Source organism: Numida meleagris, chromosome 1 (genome assembly GCF_002078875.1).
Source record: "Numida meleagris isolate 19003 breed g44 Domestic line chromosome 1, NumMel1.0, whole genome shotgun sequence".
Lineage (NCBI taxonomy): Eukaryota > Metazoa > Chordata > Aves > Galliformes > Numididae > Numida > Numida meleagris.
In genome coordinates this window covers 70,251,731-70,265,822 of record NC_034409.1, presented here as the reverse complement: position 1 = coordinate 70,265,822, position 14,092 = coordinate 70,251,731, and the positions used below count along the sequence as shown (strand labels likewise).

The 14,092-nt window shown below is 40.5% G+C and overlaps 1 protein-coding gene and 1 long non-coding RNA gene across 5 annotated transcripts in view; one reads left to right on the top strand and one right to left on the bottom strand.

Moving 5' to 3' along the window:
- The window catches only part of LOC110396913, a 44,055-nt gene that overhangs the window by 852 nt on the left and 29,111 nt on the right, over nucleotides 1–14,092 (bottom strand). Inside the window, exons 2-3 of the long non-coding RNA XR_002437362.1 lie at nucleotides 6,466–6,591; nucleotides 2,283–6,248 (exon numbers count right to left, since the gene is read on the bottom strand). This is a non-coding gene — a long non-coding RNA (uncharacterized LOC110396913). The remainder of the gene's footprint in view (nucleotides 1–2,282; nucleotides 6,249–6,465; nucleotides 6,592–14,092) is intronic.
- The window catches only part of KIAA1644 (KIAA1644 ortholog), an 81,932-nt gene that overhangs the window by 61,665 nt on the left and 6,175 nt on the right, over nucleotides 1–14,092 (top strand). Inside the window, exon 6 of one of the 4 annotated variants that reach the window (XR_002437347.1) lies at nucleotides 146–307. The exons of 2 other annotated variants lie outside the window; for them this stretch is intronic. The gene's annotated coding sequence lies outside the window, so the exon portion shown is untranslated. Of the gene's footprint in view, nucleotides 1–20; nucleotides 308–14,092 lie in introns of those variants that run through there. One more of the 4 variants, XR_002437336.1, reaches the window with a different exon arrangement.

Here is a 14,092-nt window from a genome sequence, read left to right as displayed (position 1 = left end):
TATTCTTGTCTCTTTGATAGGAACTGCATAACAGTAAAAACAGAAATTGCTTAAAAACAAAGCTAGGGAAATCACTTTCTGCTCCTAGAAGAGCAAGACGATAAAACTGATTTTGCATTGCAAATCTCTTCTGCCTGGGCTCCAGGGAAGGAAACAGGAACACAAGCGGACAACGGACTTGGAACCAAGCACCCCAGAGTCGTTAATGCTCTGATTCCTGCTACTTGCCTCAGTACTATAATCATACAAATAACTTGAAAGGTTCCATTTTGAATTTCATCATTTTCCTTTAAACAATTCAAGATACGTAAGTTACTCTGTGCTTTCTTTCCTGTTTTTTGAAATTTGCTATTGATGTGAAGCTAAGACAATAGGTAAGGTTTCTGCTCTCTTCAGTCCAAATCCAGGCAATCCTTTGTATATGCTGGTAGACACTGCCTCTTTTGTTGTTGCATAAATAATACAAATGCTTTGTTTCATACCTATTCTCCTTTTCCTTTTGTTATGTAAGTTAGTTCCAATATTACAACATTTATCTCTATATGTTCTTGTCACATGCAGATTCATTGGATACGAGATGATCAGTATTATCTACGTACTTATTTCTCAGCCTTCCCATCAAACTGGGACTGCCGTATTTATCAACTTCCTGAAAGTCTTTTCTTTTAAGTAAACCATTGAAGTAATTAAACTAACTTAAATGCAGTAACAAATTGTCAGAAAACAGCAATTAGTAAAAAAGTTAGTAGTTAAATGATTATCTGAAGACAATTGCTAAATAAACTCTACACACAGAGAAATGAAAGCTAGTAAAATACTGAAAACCGGTTCTGAACAACTTCCATTTTCAATTTTTCTCTTATATTTTGAGGAGATTGTCTTGGAGCCAGATCCTTTGTTTATCTACATTACAACAAATCCAGAGATATGTTGCTTAATTAGCAGATAACAGTATAAAATCCATACAAAATCAGAAGAAATCAACTAACCCTGCAATTCTACTGCATAATGTCACAATACTATGGTGTCATACACAGGAGTGAGCATGGTATCACAAGTTTTATCAACAAATCTCATCATTTCTGTTACAACAAAAGCCACATTCATTTTTCAAGGCCATATAGTTCATTAACTAGTTATTTCTCCTACCCATTACCTCCTTCTAGGAACCAGACACTCAGCAGCACATGCACTAAATGAAAATCTCATTGCTTTCGGTGTCTTGGAAAGTCACTTCCAGCATCTATTTTGGTTATTGAGAAACAGATAGCTTACTTCCTAACTCAAGTAGGAACAAGCAGGTGATACCACGTAGGTCATGTACAGAGCAGCTTATTATTCTCAGAATTATTAAACAAGAGCTATATATAATAATCCTTTTGTAAGGGAGCAGAAGATCTTTTAGAGTGTGCTAACATTTCTACATGAAATAACGGCATGCCACGGAGTACCAAACAATAATCAAATCATCAAAATCTTATGTAATAATGCTGAATGTGACCATAAATGGTAACAATGTCAGGCAGTTATTTGCCTTGAGAGCTGAGGTCAAGGATCTGCTACATCATTACTTCTATTGTCACTGTTGCTGATTAGTTCATGATGCAGATAACGACAGCAAGCAATTAGGCATTCCATCAGAAAAGTGATAAAACATGTTTGTATGACCTTGATTTTATATTGATCTTTCACCACACAGTTCAAGAGAAGGCCAGCAATTAGACACAGTCAGTGTGTTCATCATTAGGAGATATCAGATAAATGGTTGTTCCAGTCTCGAAAGCAAAATAGATGAAGAAGCTTTGAAATTTGGGAAATGTTATAGTCATTTTACTGTCCATTAAGCCATGAGAGAACATTTGTGTCAATCAGAAAACCATTTTCAAGAATTTAAAAGGTTTTGGAGAAGTTACATAACCAATGTTATCATTTAGTGAGAACTATTGGTGACAGGCGGACGGTTGGACTGGATGACCTTGTAGGTCTTTTCCAACCTTGGTGATTCTATGATCCTATGATTCTATGAACACATGTACACAGATATCTATGACTGTAATTATAAAGAAAATCTATTTACTGCAGGAAAAAATAATGCCTCTGAAAAGACTTTGAAGTGTGCCATAGGAAGTCCCTAGGAAATCAGAAATGCTAAGGAGATGAATCTAGTTTAAAGCATTTAGCAGCAGGAGTATGACAAATATAGCTCAAGCAATTAAAAATATAAATAATGTTAGTCCAGCGGCAGGTAATAACATGATCCCAGACAGAACAAGGAGGCAAACCTGCGACACGTGATGTTAAACACCAGAGAAGACAGGCTTATCAGCACAGCACCATGCAGCCTCCACAGAGCAGCATCAAAGGAATAAATGGTGGAAAGTGGGCACCCATCTTAAACGACAGGAAACCATGAAGCAAGTAGCTCTCTGGGAAATACTTGAGCCACTCCTCTTTACTACCCAATAGGGTGATCTGTTTCCTTTTGCTTGTGTGTATTGGTATCCTTTACTTAGGCTCCAAAGAGCTTCACAGATGGAAGGAAGGATGGTGGTGATGTGACCATTTACAGCAGATGTTACAGCAGCGATGGTAAGGGGGTTGCTCAGAGGGTCATGCGATCACCTGGCAGAGCAATGACTGATGGGCTCAAATTTAAAGGGCACAAGGGCTGCCTACAGTTTTTCTTTCTGAAGGACTGGTGCTGTGGCACAAAGTTGAGTAGGTTATGTACAAAGGAGCCTTCATGGCTAAGGGAGATTGTGTGTGTTAATAGGAGCTAATCACACCGCTGAGGCGAGCTCTGCGTTAGAGCAATTCCTTGCAGTCATTAAAGCGGTGCTGCCAGGAGAGCTGAAGCATGCTGAAAAGTCTGCCTTCTTCCTGCTGAAAATCATTACTATCATGTAGCAGCATGTGGGCAAGTAATTGCAGTGAGTTTCATCAAAAATTACAGTAAATTAATTAAAGTCATTAACTGTATTCTAGCTTGATTAGCGATACAGATTTTAATCAGTCACGCAGATGAGGGCAGCACGTTATTTTCTACTGCATTCCCAACTTCTCATCCCTTGAAAGTGATGAGTCACTGAAGCTCTGAGCACAGAATCTTTTATCATCCTTGTACAAACAGCTCACCTTGATCACAGTTTCACATGAAACAGTCTAAAGAAATTCTGATTGGAAAGCAGCCAGAATTCGTCCTCTCCAATCACTAAAAAACTCTCAAACTTCTCTTATGCTGCTGAAGTTAATAACTGAAATAATCTACAGAAACGCTTGCTTAATCTACATTTTTCAGACATTTTGAAGAAAATTACATGAGTGGATGGGGACCAACTTTTTTCTTTTTTTTTCTATTTTACTCTTCCATGAAGCCTCTGAAAGCACAGAGCAAGAATGGCATCCCTGCTAAAAGAGCCCTACTGTTTGTTTGTACAACTAAAAGAAGATAAAAATCGCGGTGACCTTTTGTGAATCTGTTAAAAATACAACCGGGCTATGATGCTACTGAAACCAAAAATAATTTGGTTCAGTATTTGCCAACTGTTGCTTAGGTTGACTCTTTTCCCTGGGAGTACATAAAGTGAAAGGAACTCAAAGAGTGAAAATACCTGAAGTGGTAACACAACTGTACTTAACCTGTAATCCACAAAATAATGCTAGCTGTAGGGGAGGGGTTAGAATGAAGCACAATAACAGAAAAAGTGCTTGATAAGCATTGGGGTAGTGATGGGTAATCCAATTCCCATCACAAGTCTCAATCTTCCAGTGTTTGTATGGCCAATCTCTGCCTTATTTCCTTTGCCCCTTTCTCCCATTTAGATTACTGCAAACATGGTCTGGGAAGTTTAGATAACAAAATTAGTGAAAAATTAAGGAATTTGCTTGTGCTTCTTTATCCTTCTTGAAGTCAGTTCTCATGACTATTAGCCATAGCTGGAGTTACACACTGTTCTGTATGTTATAGAAGTAAATGAACACTTGATGCTCTGAGATGTATTTATCCTCACAGTGTTCACAGTACAGTTATTTTAGTGTGATAGATGAGGCAGAAAAGCTGATCTGGCTACTGAGAGCCCCACTGGAGGATGTATTTGACAAGAACAAGTAACTGACCCTGCCCTCTTCCCCCAAACTAATAATGCGGTTTCCAGGGATCACCCATCCTTCAAAACTAGCAGGCAGTAAATCTTGTGGAGGTGCGTAGATGTCTGTAGATTCTGGCTCCAACTATCCCAAGTTCAGCCTGCTCTGCACACAACGTAGGCGAACACTGATTTTTCCAGTTGGGTTTCATGGAAACCACATGGCAGCACATTGAGTGGATTTGCACATATAAATCTCGTGCTAGGGCAAGGTTCCTGGAGGCTGACAAAGAGGAGGATCCTGCCTCACTGCACCAACATGCACATTTTGCATTATGTAGCAGAAGGTGGGTATACAAGAGTCAGGGGAAAAGCACAACCTATTCTTAACTGTTCTGCTGCAGGCATTGCTGATTCCATTTAAAATATCCAGGAATACAATAGGTAATTAGCCACCATGAGCTTCCTGCACCGCATGATAACTAAGTCAGCTAAATAAATTATTAAGTATATAAAGACAGAAATGCCAATTAGAGGTAGGGAGCTGTTATCTCACTAGCAGCGGTGAGAGTGCTGGAGGGAAACATCACCTTCACCACCTGTAGCAGAAGACATGCTAATAGCAGGTGGAAGAGCATTCAGAAAAGAGCTGCGAGATGATCTGACTTTTTGAAAGTCTGTTAAACTGTAAGAACTTTAAGAAGCTGAAGGCTAAAAGAGCATTGAAAGTTAATTTGATCCCAGTCTAAATTCTTTGTGAGGAGATTTCAGATAACAGAGGATTGTAGCAAAGACAGAAAATGTCTAATACCTGGTTGGTCACTTTATTCAAATCTAGAGTGGTGATAAAGAGCAGGATTAACCTCAGTCAATTTCGCCATCTGAAAGTCGAGCATCTACCCCAAGCCAGTTATTTAGACATCCTCTCTGACACACTGAGAGAGGCATTTCCAGAGGAACAATGGACCAAATCACTTGGGTGCTTCTCACTCGTTTTTTTGGTCAGTATATTGGAAGATGAGCTTCTACATGTCACTAGCATTGAACCAGCTGGAGTTTGGCAGGGATGTTCATCTCACTTAAGTGTACATTTCTGCAAGGAAATGTCTTGACGTGCACCAAGATACCCCTTACATATGATTTTAGAACAAGGCAAGATGTGTGGAATATAAGAAAGAGTCCCTGGCTTGGCTGTATCATCTGCATCTGCACAGGAGGCCAAACAGAGGACCGTAAGCAGAACAGCTGGGGAATGTGTGAGGCTGGCCTCCCAGAAGACACATACCATCATCAGTTTTTCTAGCACTGCATTCTCGTCAGTCTTACAGAGAAAAGGCACCAACAGCTGCACATCAAAACCACACAATGGTTTTTCCAGTTGTCCAATTGTCTATGTTTGGGAACACTGGGGACAAACGTGTCCTTCCTCCTCCCTATCTCTTCAATATATGCCTGATTATGCAGCTGCTGCAAAATAGCTGCTGATGCCAATAGTACTCTGTGGTGACTGCATAAGCAAACCAAAGCATGGAAATCTTTGGGCAAATTCTGGTCTTAGCACCATCGGCTAATTCCGTGTCCCTACTGTTCTGTGGGCACAGAAAGTCCATGGTGCTAGGAGAGATGAGGAAGTGAAGGTTATTTTTGTGTGTTGTCAGCTTCCCATTCTTTGTTTAGAAGTACTCTAAGATTGTACTGGACACAAGAGCATTGACACAACACAGCAGGATTTCCCATTACAATGCATGCATGTGATACGTGTTTTTGAATTATTCATTCTGAATTATTACTTCCTTTCTGCCTCTCATCTGATATTTAAGCGCAGACCTGAAAAAAACAGTTGCACTGGGCAACTACAAAAAGCATAAATATCTGTCATGAAAAAATAAGCATGCAATGGATCCACAATACAAACATGCGCATACACAAACAAGTGAACAAATAAAGAAGAATAACATAGAACAGAGAGTAACCACCAGCTGGCCATCATAATTGCTCAAAACAGAAATTTCCGTGCTTCATAAATTATTATTCAAACCAAGCCATAGCAAGTAGAATATCTCAGCCAGATGACACCAGGCAAGCACAGCTTTTCTTCTTCTGCACTCAAGAACTGCTCCTCAACAGGGGTCATGTGCTGTCATTGATCCACGCACAAAGCTCCTATTGCAACCAAAGGAAGCTTTATGCCCCAGCAACCCAATATAGCCATGAGATAATATAAAGGCAATAAACCAGTCACAGTCCCACTACCGGAGTTAAAGCCTTTTTCTGTGTAAAGCTGGGCAATACAGCTCAGGCAACCACAAAAGAGAAAGTTTCTGCCCACTCTGCTAAAATTAGCCAAGGCCCTTGGATTCTTCTGTCCACACCAACTCACCTCCACTCTTCCAGGCCTTTGTCAATGGGGAAAGCAGGGAGGGAGAAGGAAGAGATATCCTGCAGGAAACCCTTTCACAGGCAGTGCTGCTTCCAGTGGTGCCCTTGCAGGTGTAGCTCTTCTGCTCTTAAATACAAATGAAGTTAAGAATTGGATATTGCTTTTGTAGTTATGTGCAAACAACCATACGAGATCTACAACAGGAAACCAAACACCATAACCAGATTACACCGTGACGGCTTTGCTCTTCTTTTTAATTGTTGCCACAATCATTCTGTTAACATGAAAAATGTTCTGTGTTCCTATCTGAAGTGTATTCAGACAATCATTTTAACAGAAATAGGTTTAAATTTCATACTGCTGGAAAAGCCACACAAATTCTGTTGAAAAGAAAAAATCCTGCAGAAAAAGAGCAATTACAGGAAACACAATGCTGTGATGTTTCATCCTACGCTAAAGTCTAGCTCTCATCACTAGAAATTGCTACCTTTTTTCTTGAGCTCTGCATCAGAAGACTAGCCTGCCTAGTACTAAAAAGTGAAAGTAGAAAAGAAGACTCTTTGGTAAAAGAAACAACTATTTCAAGAGATACTTTTTTTTTCCCATATGTCACCAATAAGCATTTAATTTCCAGAAATGAATGGATTTCCTGTACACTGCCAAGATAAATTTTTAAAAGCTGATTTAACAAAGAGCAAATGTAAGAGCCTGGGGTTTGGGGATCAGAATTCCAGTGGTGCACTGGATTTCTCCCTCCTTCACTGACTGTTCTGCAGCTGGAGCAAATTCAGGCTCAGACAGGGGTAAGGGACACAGCACGTGCACATTGCTCCAGCCCTCCTGGAGGGGATATGAGAGCTCTAGAAGGTCTTCAATGTACAGCAGAGAAAAAAAAAATGGAAACGAGAGCAAGAGAGGAGCGTAATTGAGGAAGCCAAAGAAGGACTGAGCCGAGATGAGCACTGAGGAGTGGTTCCAGCATGCAGAGGGACCTGGTACCTCCCTGACTGGGTGACGCAGGATTTGGCCACCTCCCTCAGCAGGCAACCACTCAGCCCCCCCAACCCTGCACACCCATCTTGTTAGCAGGGAATGTAGAGCCTGGACTTGGAGCCATTGTGGGTGATCCAGCTGAGATCCAAGAATTACATTTATCTGCTCTGCTTTGCAAACCAACCTTGCTGCCTACTTTCTGATAGAATCCAGATAAAAAAATCTCCTGCTTCTAATGTAATTCCTCTGCAAATTCAGTGCCTTTAGGTTTTATTGACCTCCACAGAACTTGAAAGCATTCAGAACCTTGCAGCAGTGCAGCGGGCACCAGGACACTCAAATCTAAACCTCTTCAGAAGATTTCAACTGCTCTGTTCCCAGGAACATAGGAGTTTTATCCTCTGTTGGTCTTCAGGATGTGCCAGGCAGCAACTCTAATAAGCTGCATCTGGTTGATGCCATGGTGGCGAAGAGCACTGGCGCAAAAAGAAATAGGATGCCAGGAGTAGGTTGGTCACCTGATGAAGGTCAGCCCACTTTTATTTAGCTTGGTCAGTCCTTCTTGAATTTTATGATGAAACAGGGCTAGTTTCTATACTGTATGTGTCCAGTTACATATAGACCCTGGCAGAATATATACAGAACCTGTTAGCCTGATAAATATAAATTATTAATACTAGGTTAAATATTATTGTATTATGCAGGTGTATATACAAATGCATGTGTGTACACTCACACTTGTATACATCTACTTACTTACAATACTTACGTATGACCATATTATTCATTCACTTGGTATCTTTTCTGGACAGCTCAATTAACATCAACTCCTAAACCATATGCATTATTCTGTATTTTAAAGCCAGCACTCGACCTCTGTTGCAAAGACCATTTACTTAGTAATGGCCACTCACCTGAGTAAAGATACCCTGAGTATAACCCACATAAATTTTCTTTAAAATTTTGTCCTTCATTTATAAATATTTATTATTAATTATTTATTATTAATTGGTGATATTATTTATTAATAATTATAATATTTGTTAATGATTATTTATCATTTATTGTTTATTATTAAATTAAGCATTTGCCCTGTATGGCAAATGAATAACAGAAAATAAGTTATTATACTTAGTAAAATAATATTCCCAATAACTGCTCTTACTTCTAAATCAGGCACTATGGTTATAAGCAAGTTTTGGTGTTCTATCAGTTTTCTATTTTTAAAGTCTCTATAGCAAAGTTTGGGGGTATATTAGAAGGTTGTGCAAGCAGGGAATGGCAGTGCATCAGCACGCAGCATCACAAATCACATGGCAGGTTTCAGTCTGCTTTCTCAACCTGGCTTTGCATTTACAGCAAAGTAGTACCTTATAAATAATATGGAACTGTTAAATTCAAATTGTTAGCCAGCATGAAAGGAGCCTCTTTCTCATATCATGTACTTCAATTTTACATAGAAGGGCATGCTCTTGTAAAGCCTCTTGTACTTCTCATTGTGCTCTCTTGGATTTTAGTCTTATATCTGACACTGCTGTGTTAGAGCTCTGCAAATGCGAAGAACACTTGAATATCTTAGGCATGTCACAGCCTCTTTGTGGAAACAGATCTTGAAAGCTCATAACATGAGCTTTTGGGAAACTGGGATGAGCTGAAATTGAAGACATTCAGATCATTTAGATCATTTACCACTGACATAGAAATATTCAAAGGTTCACAGACTTTTTTAAAGGGTTTTACAGCAGTATTAAGAGCATTTACTGTTTAAAATAAAAATAAAAAGAATGTCAAGGCCTGCCCCAAAGAGTGCCCATCCACTGCCCATCTACAGGGGCCTGCAGCACCTGCAGTGTAACTGTGCCTGGGGTATAATCTCGGGGAGGCACTTGTCCTGCCCCTGAACCACTGGGACTTCACAAGGGAGGGGAAAAACATTATTGGCATTGCACATGCACATCCAGTATAAGAAACTGCTTGTCTATCTAGACATAGCTGTGTGTGGGGAAATAAATAACCTACATGGCTTGAGTTTTCCATCAAAATCTTGTAGTATGTTATAGGTCTTAAACACACGAATCAGATCTGCTCATGAGTAAACCTGAGGCAAGAACATTTCTAACCAGAACATGGAGACTGCAGAACAAATTCCATTTAGTAATACTGGATTGTAAACAGCATGGTTGGTTATATTTACATAGGAAATTATATATCGGCCTGTGTCAGTAAGAGTCTGAACATGAGGGTAATGGAAATCCATACTGGTATTAGAAATTTTTATCATTAAGTTTTTGGAGTGAGTGGGGCTACTGATGCCCTAAGTTAGGCATCCTACTTCTAAATACCTGCCCCTGAACTCATTATCCCACTGTTCATTGTGGTAAGGACAAAGGAGAGTCCCCACAGCATCATCAACTCAACTCAGTGCCTGACAGGAGGAGAACACTCTGCAGAGATGCCTGTTGCTTTCTGGTCACAGTAAGGGGCTTGAGGTAATTCTTTCTAAATGAGGACATTTGGTAATTTTGATGTCTAAAGTCCGGTGAGGTGAAACTCACTGATAGTATCTATATGGACACATTACTTCAAGGCCAGACTGGACGTGGCTCTGGACAGCCTGGTCTAGTGGTTGGTGACCCTGCACTTGGCAGGGGGGTTGAGTCTCGATGATCTTTGAGGTCCTTTTCAACCCAAGCCATTCTATGATTCTATGATTCTATGATTACGCATAGCTGCAGTCTCCTTTCTGAAGCAGCAAACGTGCCCCAGAGCTCAAAGAAGCAGGCAAAAAAACTCCCACAACTATCTTGCCTCTAGCAGTGGTTCCTCTTAGCCTCTCCACGCCCAAATATTTTATGTCATATCTCCCTGCATGTTATAAATGCAATTAAAAATGTTAGTCTCTCCAGTTAGCTGAAAATGTGTGAGAATGACCCCAGTCTCAAATGGAACAAGAAATCTGAGTTAATTACATACCCCTACTGAGTTTGTCATCAGAATTTCTTGAAGTCTTGACAAAAATCAGAAGTAGTTCAAACTGCACATAATAAAACTAGTTTTTCTTGTGAACTATGCAAATTAATTGGCCTTTGAGTGCATCAGTTATTTAATGGCTGCCATACATCAGCCTGAAGGAAAACTGGGCAACAATCAGCCAGATGAACTGCAGCCTCAGCTGACACAGCTGATCAGACCCTGATGATGAATGGAGGATTTCAGAAGTGTAAGGCAAATCAGGCTATCCAGCTTGCTGCCATTTTACTTGCGAGTTGTGATCCACACTTTTAAGGCATTTTGCAAGTCCCAGGGTGTTTGGAGTAATTTATTTGTTTTTTTTTTTTTATAGCTTTAATAGAAGGAAGAAAAAATTTCAAGTCATTAAGGAATCAGTATGCTTCAGTGAGGGAAAACACATACAGTGTTTTGGTGATCATCTTTCAATTTATGTCCTCAAATCTTCATCATTTTCTCTATTCAGTGCTCATAAACCAGAAGTTTGAACACTTAATATTTCCTTCAGAAATACTCAACATCTCCCCAACTGAGTGGTTCAGGAGAATTGTGTTAGGGAGTATCTGCCAGAAACGTTTCAAAGGAAACACATGACTACTAATTGAAAAACACATGCTTTCAGAAGCATAGAATTACTTCAGAAACCATTATTCAAAGTTCAGAAACCATTATTCACAGTAAGTAAAATTTATTTACGTTAGCCACCCTATTGATTTCAATACACTGTGCTTTGTGAGAATTGTAAAATATGGCCTTTAGTAAAATACAGAGAAAATTGTATCCTGTATGTCTTCATTCCTCTCCCACGCAGCCCCGCTGATGGGACAGAAGATATATTTGTGCAATTATAAATATTCCAAAAAGCCATTTTCCCTGTTAGCTTAATTAATAGCAGACCTGGGATCCAAGCTTATCCCAAGCTCCACTCACCAAAAAACTCTGAACTTTTTTGAGTAGTCCTTTCTCAAGCATTGTTAGCAATCATTGCTGTTGAATGCATTGCTGCAATGCTCCCATATTGAAGACAGCTGACACAGCACTCACTTCTACAAATTGCTTCAGTAGGACTGCAATGAACCCACCCCAGAAAACTTTTTCTCTCCTGGTGTTGAAGTCCTTGGCACATGCCAGCACTGTTCTGAGCACACTGCACAAGACTTGACAGTACACCTTGTCTTTCTAGAACACACCAGATAAACGCACCCTCTTCCAATCCACAGCCAATCCCCATTGCAAAAGACCTGCCTTTTGGTGATGTTCTTGAATCAAGATGGTGGCTCATGAGCTATAAGAGCAAAAGAACAGGTTATGTCCTCCAGAAGAACAGCAGGGCAGAGAAATCCTAGTAAGCTAGGTGCTACATCCAAGTAATCCTAGTATGAAGGTGCTACACCCCAGAACTGTGACTCACATAACTGGGGTTCACATTTCTCCATCTGTGCTTAGTCCAGAGCATGTAGTAACCTTTCTAGTCACCACTCACACATGCATTGGGTAACTCATGGGTCACTAGCTTAATGCAGTTGGTGTATGCCTCAAAAAGGAACCCCTCTGAAACACCCCAGCAGAATATGAGCAAAATCCAGCATATTCATCTGTGCCATGCCTACCCCTGACTTGTGGGCCTGTCATTAAGTCCCACGGTGTTTCTTAACAGCTGACGGACAGCAATTTCTCAGGCATCTGTGACTGCTTAGCAAAGGGCCCCATTCTCAGTTGGCCTCATTTAGGTGCCCCCACCTGCCAAGAACACATCTACCAGGGCAGAAGCTTATGGTTTTGTTCTTCACACATCCCAGGTATTTCTGCCTCTTTTTCTTAGACCTGCAGCTGAGGAGTAAACTTCACTCTGATCAATCTGACATTTGCTACATATTCATTCCATTTAATCCCTAACACTTCCCAAGGTATTGGCTTTCAAACACTTCTAGACATTTCCACCTTTGCAGAATTGTCAGCTAAAGTAGAAAGAACATACAAGTTGAAAAATCAGAGTCTGTTTCTCAAGTTGAAAATTTCCAGTGCCTGGGTTTTGTTTAAACTCTTAAGCACCAGATGTCTCTCTGCCCTGAGCCAACTGGTATTTTAGAAACATTAGCAATGGCTACCAGTGACAGCAGTAATTTTATGTAATGATTGCAACAAAACAGATTTGCCTCCATTTAAAGGTAACCCTTTTATCTGACCCCCTGCAGGTGCTATGATGCATGGGGAGAATTTGTGAGGTCCCAGAGGTGATGTAACCCAGTAAGAAATCACAGCCTGGGGCTGAAGAAAAGGACCACAATGATGCTCGTCTACATCAAGATAGCAGCATCCCATGCCATGGCCTAATGTTCATAGTCAGTTTAGAAGAACAAAATTTGTGACCTCCTCAAGCTACTGATCCAACCTGAAGCAAATGTTAGTTGTGTCTGAGGCGTTGCCCCTACAGTGGGAAAACCCGACTCATTCAGCTATTTTGATGTTCTCCTGAAGAAAGAAAAGTTTTCCCAAAGAAAGAAATGAGACAAGCCCTATCTAAAGTCTGAGGCTTTCTGCTTTTATTCACCCAAATAAGAGGGCCAAATTAAGATTGCAGAGGCAGTATTTGTTCTTGCATGTCATAGCTTTTAAGATTTAGAATCGGTAACCTGAGCAGTCCTTCAGCATACATTTTGGATGTTATTTGCAATGTATAGTATAATCATTAGACTGTAAAGATGTCAAGCTATGAAAATTGTTTCCTTTTTTTTTTTTTTTTGTATACTCCACAGCCAGAGATATTAGATAATGTTCTACTTCTTTATGGTGAGCAATATATTTAGACAACTGAATGGCTTTTCATTTGGTACTTGTCCTGCAATTCATTTCCTATATCCTTCCCTTTCAAAAGTGCAAGGGTTTTTTTTTCAGAATCTGGTGCATTGTGCATTGTTCTCTCTTGTCCTTCCATTTATGGGAAAGGAGGACATGCCTGGTGCCTGTAACAATCAGTGCATCCACACAGGGTTTCCTGCTGCAGAAAGCTGACTGTTAGTCCAGCAGCTGAGCTCCTTCTATGAAAAGCTTTTCCTCTGCTCACAGCACAAGCAGAGCTGAACCTCAAGATCAGGGTGGGTCTGTTTGATCAGCATAATACAATTTTATACCAGAGAGAGATGAGGACGTTGCAGAGGCTGTTTGCTTTGTTATCTCGGCTCTGGAGGGGCTGTGGTGATTGATAGTGGTTTTATGTGAATACCAACTTAGCAAGAGGCCCTGGAACCAGGAATGTGGCAACTGTTTACCTCATTTGTCAGAAAATGACAAAAGTTCCCTCCAAAAAACCCTGTCTCCAGAGGCTCTGAATAACTCCTTTGTTATTAATGGATGTCATTTTTTTTCAGTGGAGCTAAGTCGCTTTGCAAAGCCATTGCTGTGAAGGAAGAGGCTATCTCTTAGCTAGCTACTTCCTTGTCTGTCAGTGTGAATGGATGCGGCACGACGGGTCTGTTCCCCAAGTGGCCAGGCAAAGCTGTAATGATGGCAGTCTGGGTGATGGTCACGTGGATGGTGACCTGTGCTAGTGAGTGACAGCAAGCTGAGGCAGCTTCAAGCACACACGGAGAGGAGAGGAGAGGAGAGGAGAGGAGAGGAGAGGAGA